Source organism: Canis aureus, chromosome 19 (assembly GCF_053574225.1).
Source record: "Canis aureus isolate CA01 chromosome 19, VMU_Caureus_v.1.0, whole genome shotgun sequence".
In the NCBI taxonomy this organism is placed as follows: domain Eukaryota; kingdom Metazoa; phylum Chordata; class Mammalia; order Carnivora; family Canidae; genus Canis; species Canis aureus.
This window is the reverse complement of record NC_135629.1, coordinates 53,287,285-53,300,209: the sequence shown is the minus strand read 5'-3', so window position 1 is coordinate 53,300,209 and position 12,925 is coordinate 53,287,285. Positions and strand designations below refer to the sequence as shown.

The 12,925-nt window shown below is 52.4% G+C and overlaps 1 protein-coding gene across 2 annotated transcripts in view; it reads left to right on the top strand.

The window, feature by feature from the left end:
* The window catches only part of INSR (insulin receptor), a 135,228-nt gene that overhangs the window by 52,484 nt on the left and 69,819 nt on the right, over positions 1–12,925 (top strand). The window lies entirely within an intron of this gene.

Here is a 12,925-nt window from a genome sequence, read left to right as displayed (position 1 = left end):
TTTGGCATTGCGGTGCTGCCTGCTGACAAAAACCACATCTCCACCCCAGGGGGACCAAAGAAGCTGAGGAAATGTGATTACGGTCCACGGCGGGTGGGTTTATGGGTTTCCCAGGTGCCGCGCTGCGGGGAGAGGGCGCAGCGCTAGGGAGCAAAACAGGTTACCCTGCTCTTGGATGCCATCTGTTAAACACCCGATCAGAGACATCGTAGACGGGAAGGGCACAGGGTGCAGCAGCAGGGTTATTTGGTTCGGGGCGGGGTCTAGAAGCAGAGCCGAGGAAGGCAGTGTTCAGCATTTTCCCCGGGGTGCGTCACACACAGCAGGACACAATAGGAAGGCATCACCCACCTGTGTCGGCGACTGGCCCACAGCAACACTGTCTCGCTGTGGCTCGGCCACTCACTAGCTGTGTGACCGCAGGCGGCTTACTTACCGTCTCTGTGCCTTGGTTTTCTCATCTGTAAAATGGGCATGACAGTAGTGCCCAAGGTCGTTGGGAGGAACAGCTGATTGATCATCGATTGGAAAGGTGCTTGGCGTGCCTGAAACACCGCCCGGGGTCGGAGACGGGGGCAGACTGTCCTTTCGCCTGCTGCCTTGGTGGGGCGCTCGCCTGTCTCCACGTCTGTCCACCCGCTGTGACCTCCCCACCCCACCCCCGACCCCTGTGGCTTCGCTTGCTCTTCGCCAGCCAGCCAACTCAAGAGATAAGTGCAACCTGGATGTTTAGTGGAATCTAGAGGCTTCTTTCTGTCCCTGTGCCTTGGTGAAAAAAGGCCCGGGGCTCGTTTGTGCAGAAGCCCACCTGCGACTGGTTAGCCGGGACCGTCCCCGCTGTCAGACACGAGCCTCATCTGCACACCCTCTGCTATATTTAACCGCGGCCCGCGTCCTCGGGACCGCCCGTCTTTGGGCTTCCTTGCCCCTCGCAGGTACTGGCCGAGACCTTCGTCCTCCAGTGGCGACAGTGTCTTCCTTTGTGCATTCTTGCTCCTCTGGTCGAGATGTGGCTTGGTCGCCTGGAGTGGGGCCGTCGGCGAGTCTCCTCGGCTTCACGGAGGCTCCTTGTCCCCACGGCCGAAGACTTGGCTGCGCACCCTGGCTGCCCGGCACCTTTGAGCTGCCCATGAATGGGTTTTCAGAGCTTCTCTTGTTTACTTCACTGCACGCCTCTCTGTGGGCTCTTGTGAAATCATCGGGAGAGGAAAAGCCAAGTGGAAAACAGCCCTGCTTGGTGTCAGGGCTTGAGGGTGATGGAGGGAAACCGAAATGGAGATTTGCATGGACTGGTTTGCACATGTTACAAGATCTTATCTTTTTTTTTTTTTTTTTTTAAATTGTGTGTCAGTCTGTTCTGGTGGTTCAGGGAAGGGAAATAGGGAACTCTGGGTCTAATGGAGGACAAGGATGGATAACAGATACAGCAGATGAAGGGCTCGGGAGCACCTGGGAATACCCACAAGCCATTACTTATTAGGCACCATCTACTGGATACATGGCCCTCCTAACCATCAAAAGAGGTTGGATTTGAGCCTAAGGTTTGGCTCCAGAAACCCAGCCTTTCCTGCTCTACTCTGCCTTACAGAGGAAGGGACCTTTTGTACTGGGTTTTGATGGTTGAATAGGAGTTTGAGGAAGACAACTCCCCCTATCCCATACTGATCTTGACCTCCTGTTCCTCCTAGAATTGGCTAGAGGCTACTACCCTGGGGGCCATACTTAGGTTACTAGGGTGACCAGCTTGTCCTGACTCTCCCAGGACTGTCTTCACTTTAGGAAGCTTTGCTTCCTGGGAAACCCATTGGTCCCAGGCAAACCAGAACCGTTGGTCACCCTAGGTTTCACCCAGCAGCAGAATTTGACACCAGAGCCCGGAGGTCTGCTGAATCCTCTTTAACGTGTCCCCAACCATGCTCATCTCTCAAAATGCTCCCTTACATCTTCATGCTGGGGTTCATTGTCTAGACCCTTCCATTTCTTGGCTCGGGTGATAATGAAATGAGGTACTTAATGCTTGTGATGAGCTGTGCAGAGTACTTGGCACATGGTAGCCCCTTTTGGTTTTAGTCATTGCAGTTTTAGCCCTTTTTGTTCTCTTTGAGACTATAGGGGCTGACACCCTGTCCCTGAATCCAGCAGGCTTCCTTGTACCCTTTTTTTTCTTCCTTTTTTTTTTTTTTTAAAGATTTTATTTATTCATGAGAGAGAGGGGCAGAGACACAGGCAGAAGGAGAAGCAGGCTCCCTGCAGGGAGCCCGACACGGGACTCGATCCTGGGTCTCCAGGATCATGTCCTGGGCTGAAGGCGGGGCTAAACTGCTAAGCCACCTGGGCTGCCCTGTTGTATCCTTTTCTGAGGGAGCATAATCATTCCAGCCTGGTCCTCCCCAAGGACCTGGCTGTTCCCCCCAGGAGCTGGGGGTGGGCACAATCACCGTCAATTAGGGAACAGCCACATGTGTGCCCGAGTTACGGGGCGGCATGGCAGTGTCGAGTGTCAGCTCTTAGCGGAGCAAGGAGGAAGCAGGTTCAGGGTTAGGACTCAGGGCCAAGACAACCGAAGGTCATCAGAGGCCAGGCATTTGAGTTCTGGCTGCAGCCCAAAGCGTCAAGCTGGGCCAGATGTTGGTTGAGTCTCTTCTCCTTCCAGCTGCTGCCACCATCTTTCCCATTATCTTGCTGCTATCTGCTGAGCAGCGGCCACCCCTGCTCACTTATTTTTATTTGTCTACTTATTTATAAATATTTATTTATTTTAGAGAGAAACAGAGAGAGAAAGTACATGAGCAGGGGGAGGGACAGCAGGAGAAGGAGAAGAGAAGAGAGAGCGAATTTCAAGCAGACTCCCCGCCGAGCGTGGAACCTGATGCAGGGCCCGATCTCACGACTCTGAGAGCATGACTGAGCTGAAATCAAGAGTCTGACACTTTTTTAAAAAAAGATTTTATTTAATTATTCATGAGAGACACACAGAGAGAGGCAGAAACAAAAGCAGAGGGAGAAGTAGGTTCCCTGCAGGGAGCTGGATGCGGGACTCAATCCCAGGACCCTGGGGTCACAACCTGAGCCGAAGGCAGATGCTCAACCACTGAACCACTAGGCGTCCCATCCCTGCTCATTTATTGAGGACGCCGGCTCAGACACCAACCCACCCTGGACCCTTTCTTCACTGGTGTTCTGCAGGAAAATAATAGCCGTGCATGTTCATCGGGTGCTTAGTCTGGGCCGGGCCCAGAGCTAAGTGTTCTCTACCCACTTTCCTTTAAAACGTGGCCGTGAGCTTCAGGAACCTGCTCAGTTTTCACCAAAGTACCAACCAGCCTGGGCCTTGTGGTTTGACCACGTCCTAGAAGGAAGACAGGGAAGCAGAAATGGGGAAGGTCGTCAGGAAAGGGGGGCTCAGCACTTTCTGGGGCTCACCGACACTCCAGGCAAAGTCGCGCGCTTCGAGCCCTTGGGGTCCAGCCGGAGTGGAGGGGGTTTTGTGCGAGCAGATGTGGGTAGCGGTGGCGGCGGCTGCCTGTTCGGCCTGGATCGGGAATCTGGGAGATTATCGTGCTGTTTCGGTTGTGATCCTCTCCCCCAGATTTAGACAATGACACAGAGGACAGATACGAGGAGCCATGACCTTCTCTGTGTCCTTGTTGGAAGCATCCGACGCTGCGGGAGAGGCCTGGCTGGGCCCGACCGAGCTCCCTGGTGGTCACCCGAACGTGCCTGGACCGCAGCCTGTAGTCCTGGGTTCCAGTTCTGGTTCTGCTACTTCCGGGCTGTGTGTGCCCTTGGGATGTGCTTAACATCTCTGTTTCCTCTTCTATAACCTTGGGGGACATGATTGTATCTGCCTCATCCAGTTGTCGAGTGGATTACACAAGACAGTGGCTACAGGTCCCTAACCACAAGTGCCTCACAGGGAGCTGGCCCCTGTTATTTCTCCTTGGGATCTAATGGGGATTGAGAACCCCCAACCTGTGCCCATCTGGAGAGAGGTCATGCTTTTTGTTTTAAATCCTGGGTAAGGGATCCCTGGGTGGCGCAGCGGTTTGGCGCCTGCCTTTGGCCCGGGGCGCGATCCTGGAGACCCCGGATCGAGTCCCACGTCGGGCTCCTGGTGCATGGAGCCTGCTTCTCCCTCTGCCTGTGTCTCTGCCTCTCTCTCTCTCTCTCTCTCTCTCTCTATGTGACTATCATAAAAAAAAAAAAAATCCTGGGTAAGCTCAGTAGCGAGGAATGAAGACCTCTAGCCGGGTTAGAGGGACCTGGCTCGGTGACCTTGGGGAGGCTTTTAACTTTTAACTTGAGTGCTGAAGACCAGTTCTCTCTGGTCAGGCAGCTGGCGGCCCAGGCGTCTTGAGGTTTTTGTTGCCTCCAACCCATTGGTGCATTTGTTCCTTAACCGTTTGGGGGGGGGTGGCCACAGGTGAAACATGACCCAGACCTGCCTCCTCAGGGCTGCGGTGGATGGACCTCCATGAAGGGGGTCATTGGAAGAAACGGGTTCAGGGCCGGCGGAGGGAGGGAGGTCACTGCCTGCCTCCCTCGGGGCGGGGGGGTTGGGGACACATGTGTCCTCTCCTACCCGGTTTACTTCGTACACTGAATCCCACCCCCACCCCCCCACATCGGACGCCTGTGTAGTCTGATTATGAGAAAACACCTTCATGGGGTTGATAATCCTTGAAAGGAGCTGATTTATATAATGTTTGGCCAGGCTGTTAATAGCCGACCGGCCCGGGTTTTAGAAAGTTCAAGTGCCTGTGTCCCGTGTCCTTGGTTCTGTAAAAAAGCCCCGCATTGGGACGCCTGAGTGGCTCAGCAGTTTAGTGTCTGCCTTCAGCCCGGGGCGTGATCCTGGAGGCCCGGGATCGAGTCCCACGTCGGGCTTCCTGCATGGAGCCCGCTTCTCCCTCTGCCTGTGTCTCTGCCTCTCTCTGTGTGTCTCTCATGAATTAAAAAAAAAAAAAAAAGCCCCACATTTACAGGTCCCTCTTCCAGAATCATCTCTCAGGCTTACAGAACTCTGTCTCTGTTCTGGGTCCTGTTTTAGCACATAGGTTCCTCCTGTAACCGGGACTGTGAGAGACTTTGACTTTTTTGTAACGTGACACTTAGTAAGAGTAGCATCTTCTGTTTCTCCAGGGTTTCTGGTTTTCTTAGGACCTGGGTTAGTCACTTTCCGTGCACGTCAGCAGGTTTAATTTTCTAACGGGCTGTAAGGTGGGGATTGTTACTCATTAACCCCTGTTTACAGATGGGGAAACTGAGGCCCGAGTAAGTTGGCTCACTTGCCTGATTTCACACAAAGGCAGACTTGATCGTCGACTCTGGGTCAGCCCCACCTCCCAGTCTGACCTCTGAGTCCTATTTGGTATCCCTTCTGTCCTGCTCCCCACAGGCTGGGAAGTGTGAGCACCTCTGTGTCCCCAGGGCCCAGCCCAAGGCCAACCAGAGAAGCCATGTGTGTATGTGGCTTGGCTGGGGGTCTTGTGATCATCACAGCGCCCATCAGTCGTCTTGGTGATCACTGGCAGAGAGGCAGTGTTTGCAGAACCACGCAGGAGGTAGAAGGAATTTACTGGAAGGCAGAGGGGGTATTGGCAGAAAGTCAGCATCGGGAATCCTGAATTTGAAGACCCTGCAATGTGAACATTAGAAGTTCCGACTCTGGAGCCAGACTGGGTTCGAATCCTGGCTCCTTCCACCATGCCCTTGGTGTGTGACCTTGAGCAAATTACTGAATCTTTTGTTTCCTTATTGACAAAAGATGGATGATGTTGTACCTGATGCGGTTAGCGGGAGGATGCAGACCTCTTAATCAATGCCTGGCGTGGGGCTGGCTCTCGCTCCTTGAATGTGTGCGTGTGTATGTGGTAAAATAGACATAATGTGAAATCGATCATTTCAGCCATTTCTAGGTGTCCAGTTCAGTGGCATTAAGTACATTCATATTGCTGTGCAGCCATCACCACTGTTCATCTCCAGAACCTTCCATCTCCCCACACGGAGACCCCATCCCCAGGAAGCACTGACTCCCCACCCCCTCCCCACCCCTGACTCCCACCACCTCCTCTCTGTCTCTGTGCATGGGCCTTCTCTGGGAACCTCCTGGGAGTGGGGTCATGCAGAAGGAGTCCTTCTGGGTCTGGGTCCCCTCTCTAAGCCCGGTGTCCTCAGGGTCCATCCACGTGGTAGCAGGTGTCAGAGTGTCCTTCCTTTTTCAGGCTGGAAAATAATCCAGCGTGCAGATGGGCCCCCTTGTGTTTATCCATCATCCATCAATGGTGCGGTTTGGGTTTTCTTTCTTTTCCTTCTTTTCTTTTCAAGATTTATTTATTTATTTCAGAGAGAGCACAAGTGGGAGAGGCAGAGGGGGAGAGTCAAGCGGACTGTGCAGTGGGAGCCAGACGCGGGCTCCATCTCACGACCCTGAGATCATGACCTGAGCTGAAACCAGGAGTCAAAGGCTCAACTGACTGAGCCACCCAGGCAACCGTGCATCCTGGGTTTTAAAACCCACCTTCACGCTGACATCTTGCACATGTGTGCCCAGGTCATGGACAGCGAGTAGGTTTTCCGTTGCACATCTGTCCAATGGAAAGCCTGCTTTTCCATCTCCGGGCCGTGTGGGTCTTCAGCCGTCTGTCTACGAGAAATGAGAACATCTGACCTGTTTCCCGAGATGAGTGTGGGGATGGGATGAAAGAAAACATGTGAAGCTGCTCTGAACATGTCAAACAGAGAGACCTCCGAGGGCGGGCTCCCTTCCTCTCACACCATGGCTCTGACTGCTTGACTTGCTATTTCACTTTTCCTATTCCAGGTCTTTCCCAGGTCTTTCCCTGCTGGATCTGGATTGTTGATGGTGGATGCTTTTCTTTGTGAGTGACTTTAGCGGCCCAGGCACCGGGCTCTGGATTATCCAGCTTTAAAGGTGTGCAGATTCTTTGCTTCTGAAATCATCCTCCCTGAGACATTCTCTGTCTTGATGCATTGAGACCCCCATAAAGGAGGACTGACCCTGAGCATTCACCGGTGAGAGAAGCAAAAAGCAAAGCAATACTGGTTCTTTGCGTGCTTCACCGAGGGTGGGCTCTTGCAGTGCCCCGTAGTGGTCTAAGGAATCCTCAGTGTTGTTCCAAGCCTCACATTTTAAATGGAGCTTAGGAAGGGCCCCCATTGCTGGCCTGGGGCTTCAGGAATTCATGGAGGGACCAGGGACTGGCAGAGAATGACACGGAATCAAATGGAAGCTTCTCTCTGGCTCTGCCTGCCTGCTGGCTGGTAGCATGATGAGGGCAGTGGCAACGGGACCCCCATGGCCTGGCACGTGGCCGACCCTCAGCGAAACTCCTGCAGGTGGATGGTGCAGTGGATTGCACACGTGTGTGCAGGTTGAGAGCCCAGCTGGAGATATGAGATGTGGGTTATGGGGACTCTGGAAACTTCGGTGTGACTCGGGGGAGGGTGGGGTGCTGGAGCCTCTGCAGCTGTAACTCAGGGCTGGAGGGACAGACGAACGTTGCAATTTCAGGCCCATTCCCTTGTGTGATTTCCTTCTGTCTTTGCCACAGGTCACGCTCCAAGGCAGGGGTTCTCGCTGGAGGGTGACTCTAGCAGTATCTGGGCACATCTGAGGTCATGACTGGAAGGGGTGGGTGTTACTGGCATCTAGAGGGTGGAAGCCAGGGCTGCTGCTCACTGTCCACCCTTGCGCAGGACCACCCCCAAGACAGAGAATGATCCGGCTCCTGATGTCCGCTGTGCTGCGGTGGAGAAAACCTGGTCCCAGACAACAGTGATGGTGGGATTGTCAGCCCCAGATCAGTCCCAGATCTCCCAAACCTGTGACGTGGGAAAGCGCCCCAGAGTTCCCAGGTGTGCGCTTGGCAAGGAAGGAGGAGCTAGCAGGTGGTCCCTGCCTCACAAGGACCGGTACCCCCTCCAAAGCTCTGTTTGGCAGAGGATGTGTTTGTTGCCTCTTGCCCGTGGTATCTCTCGTGATAAGCTTTGTGGGTTGTTCCGGATCGTGATGTTGGGGACAGCGTCCTTGTCTCCTGCTCCTGGCCCTGCAGCACTCCGTCGGTGGGAGAGGAGGCAGCTGCCCAGCTCAGTGCTCTGCTCCTGTGTAAAATGTGTTTGTGCACTTTGGTTTTGGTTCAGAGGGTCACTGGGTTGTGTGCTTTCCTTTCGTTGTTAATTTAATTTGTTACTAATAATAAAATCCGGAACTCACCTGGCCCTGAAGCCCCAGGTCATTGAGAAAGCTTGGTGGCATGCATGAGCTTTTCAAAGGCTGGCTTTGGAAAAAAGCAGAGGATGGAGTAAAATCGCCCCCTGTTCCGGAACAGCAACATTTCCTGAAAACAGAATTTACCTGATTGCTGACTAAAGCCAACAACTCGAACCCAAGGGGTCAATTTTTCTAGAATTACCTGGTTGTACCAAGGACAGTTTGAGGTCTCTGGGTAGGGGCACAAAATTTAAGGCGGCATCAAAAATATTCAGTACTTGGATGCTGTATTTGGAAAAAAAAAAGTCAAATTTAAGGCCAAAGTATTTATGATGAATAAAATTTCAAAATTTTAAACTTTTTTTTTTTTAAAGAGAGTGTGTGCACATGTGCATGAACTGGGCCGGGGGGTTGGGGCAGAGGGGAGAAGGAGAGAATCCTTAAGCAGGCCCAATGCTGAGTGGAACCTGACATGGGGCTTGATCTCATGACCCTGAGTTCATGACCTGAGCCGAAATCAAGAGTCAGATGCTTAACCTACTGAGCCACCCAGGCGCACCCAGATTTCAAAATTTTAAATAAAAATGGGATCTGACCCTGCTCACCCCATCCCAATCTTTTTTTTTAATTATTATTTTTTTACCTCACCCCAATCTTGGTCCTATTGAATCCTGATTTTAATAAAAAAATTTGATATTTGATGCACCATGGACTATTTGGCCTTAATTTGTTTTAAAGATTTATTTATTTATTATTCATGAGAGAGACAGAGGCAGGGGGAGAAGCAGGCTCCCTGCTGGGAGCCTGATGCAGGATTCGATCCCAGGACCCCGGGATCATGCTCTGAACTGAAGGCAGACGCTCAACCACTGAGCCATCCAGGTGTCCCTTTTGGCCTTAATTATGATTTTTAAAAATATTGTTTGTTCTGATGATCGTGTGGTTTGGCATCCACTTAACATTTGTGCCTGAGGTGAGTGCCTCATCGCCCACCTTATCCCAGTCCCAACCCTGGGAGTCTGGGTTGTTTTCTCAGATTGTTCTACAGATGGGGAAACTGAGGCCCATGGAGGGCTGAGTTTCTGTCCTGGGGTCTCAGCCAGCAAACTGGGGCAGGGACTTGATCCTGAGCAGTTGGACCATGGAATCCAGACTTTTCTGGCTTTTAGCTTCTTGTTGACTTCCTATAACTGTGCATGTTTGGGAGGCCAGAGTTTCTCCTGCTTATTTACAAGGAGAGACACCCCTGTTTCTTTTTGGTTTTTACCTTGAATTAAATCAGGGCTACATGAATTATATAAAACCTTGTCACGTAAGTGCTCAAACCATCAGATTTCGGCCGGTGTGTGTGTGTGTGGTTTTTTTTTTACTTATTTATTTATTTATTTTTTAATCAGGGTGAAATGTATATAACAAAATTTACCATCTTAACCATTGTTAAGTGCACAGCTCAGGGCATGAAGCACATTCACATTGTTGTGCCACCACCCCAACCATCCATCTCCAGAACCTTCCATCTCCCCACAAGGAGACCCTGTCCCCCTTACTCCCCCATGAAGCACTGACTCCCCCTGCCCCCTGCCCCACCCTTGGCTCCCACCATCTCCTCTCTGTCCCTATGGATGGGCCTCCTCTGGGGACCTCCTGGGAGTGGGGTCCTGCAGGAGGGGTCCTTCTCGGTCTGGCTCCTCTCCCTGAGCCTGATGTCCTTGGTGTCTGTCCATGTGGTGGCAGGTGACAGGGTCCCCTTCCTTTTTAAGGTTGAATAATGTTCCGCTGTATGCATGTTTTTCTGTGTGTCTACTTATTCATTTATATTTACATCTATCTAATCACATTTTGTTTATTCAACTGATTTTTTTTTAAAAAAGGATTAAACATGCAACGATCAAAATCATCTTAAAGCAGGGTACAGGGAAAAGTAAGGTCCTCCCACGTCTATCCTCTTCCCAGAAGCAATCACTCCTCTGAGTTTCTTATTCATCCCAGAGGGGACTTGTGTGCACATATGAGTGTAGATGCCACTCACATCTGCCTGCCCCCGTTTGTGCACAAACACACTCTCCTCTATACTCTGTGCCTCGGCTTTCTCCTTTAACGTGTTTTTCTTTTGTGGCCACATCAATTGTGATGGACTCATCCAACCTGCAATCGATGGACATTCCCGGCCCTTTGTTGCTGTGAACAGTGAAGCAGTTGGCTGTCCTCATCCTTGAGATGCACAGAATTTTTCTTTGGGAGCTGCCATCCTGAGGGCTGAGAGCATCCTAGCCCTTGCTCTGGGGTTGCAGTAGGGTGGGTGAAGTAGTGTTCAAAGATGGGGCGGTTCAGAACATTCTGTATTTAAGCCTGTAAGTTATTCACACATTATTTTTGTCCTCAGACCCACACGGATCTTTTATGGGGTAAAATGCACAACTTTTACAGAGTTGATCTCCACGTTTGCATCCACGGAAGGGCAGAAGCGAGAGGTTCCAAATACATGTCTGGTTTGTTCCGGCTGTCGGGGGTGAGGTGGGAGTTACACGTTCATTGCTTGCTGCACGGTGTACTTGGAGGAACTAAGCCTTAATTATTAAGGTGATGCCCAGGCTCAGGTGGGTTTGCAGGCACCGCCAGGTGTGGGCCATTACCCTCAGCGCGCCACCTGGTCTCACCTGTCCCCGGGGTGTGGGGGTGCCCTCTCAGCCTTGCGCTCATGCCCCAGGGGGAGCTTCAACGAAGATGTGATGGTGAGCGGTGCAGCCGGGTGAGCCGGATGCAAGTTTTATGTTTGGTTTGGCCCGATCTCATTTTTCTTTCTTTGTCTTTTTTTTTAAAAGATTTTATTTATTTATTCACGAGAGACACAGAGACCCAGGCAGCGACATAGGCAGAGGGAGAAGCAGGCTCCCTGCGGGGAGCTTGATGTGGGACTGGATCCCAGGACCCCGGGATCACGCCCTGAGCCAAAAGCCCACTGAGCCACCCAGGCGTCCCCTGATCTTATTTCTGAGACACACTTGGGGACCTGAACTCCGATAACCAGCCTGCCCAACCAAGCCCCCTAGGCTTACCCAAATGCGCACCTGCATCCCCCACCTGGGCCGGTTCCTCTCCGGGTCCCTCCTAGGTTATGAGCCGCTGCACCCCCCCCCCCCCGCCCCGCATCTGGGATTTTGCCTTCACATCGGGGTTCCCGACGCCCTTCCCTCTGCCTCTTGACCCCCACCTGCGCCACAGCCCTCTGCCACCCTCTTGCACACAGGCAAGCTTTAGGTCTTTTCTAAGGTCCAGTGCCTCGTATTTGGTAGTGGTCGCGTAGCTCTTAGCCAGTTACTGCATGCAAAATGGTGTGACTCTTTTCTATCCGATTCCTGAATTGTTTTGTGTCACTGATGACGTGTGTGGGTGTTGTGGCCCTAACCCTGTGCCCACCCCCCCCCCCCCGCAAATGTGCTGAGCTGCATTTCCAGGTAGTAACAGGGAGTTGAGGCCTGGCTTCAGCCCAAGGCCCAGTCAGTCACCTACAGGGCCGCAGTCTTGTCACCTCCAGGCTCAGGACTGGCCCCGAATCACCGTGGCTGGGCAGGGCTCCCAGCCCATGCACGTGAGGATGTTCGTAAAAGCAGTGGCCACTGTTTATGGCTTTTAGCCTTTGCTGGGCGCTGGCGTGGGACGGACGGTGGATGAAAGACACAGGCACCCACTCTCGTGCCGCCCGTACTCAGGGGGCCTGGTGTTCGGTAAACACGTCCACAAGCAGATGGACAAGATAATTTCAAGTCGGTGATAAGCCCTAGGAAGGAATTCTATCAGAGTGACAAGACAGGCCAGGGCCAGTGGAGGCTCCAGGAGGTAGACAGGTCGAGGGAGTCCCTTTGAGAGGAAGCTGCCACGGAGGCAATGGGGAGCAAAGTGACTTCTTGGTGGCTGGATCTGCATGTGCAAAGGCCCTGGGGTGGCCTGATGTTTTTTAAGGAATCAATTTTTTTTTTTTTATTGCCTGGTTACTCAGTGCCACAGCAGAGGCACAGAATGAAGCTCAGAGCAATTCTGCAAGCAGGTGGCCAGATGATCCTCCATTTTGCAGAAAGGGATGTGGGCTCAGAGAGGTCAAGATACTTGCCCAGGAGGCCAGAGTCAGGCAGTAGCAGATTCCACCTTGGATCTTACTCTCTGCCCTGAGCTTCTAGCCACTGGCATGCACTCTCTGAATAGATTACCATGTGGGGTATAAGGACAGCACTGCCTCACAGCCTCCATTAGACCCCCTCGGTCAGCTCAGCAGCTGCCCCCCCTGCCTCTCTCAGGCGGGGTCTCTGGCTCTGGCACCAGTGGGCCAGGACTTATCCTGGCCCCTTCTCACCCCCCATTTCCTTAGAGCCATGGCTGTTGGTTTCTCACACATGTAATGATTGTTCTCTGAAGCTAATCAAGATTCTAATGCTTGTGTGTGTTAGACCCCATTTTTTTTAATGATTTCATTTATTTGAGAGAGTGAGCGAGAGAGAACAAGTAGGGGGAGAGGGAGAAGCAGACTCCCCGCTGAGCAGGGAGCCCAATGCAGGGCCCCGTCTCAGGACCCTGGGATCATGACCTGAGCCGAAGGCAGATGCTTAACCCATAGAGCCACCCAGGGGCCCCTAGACCCCATTTCTCTAATGTAAAGTTTCTATTTGGGCACCTGCTGTCTAATTTTCCAAGGTGGGT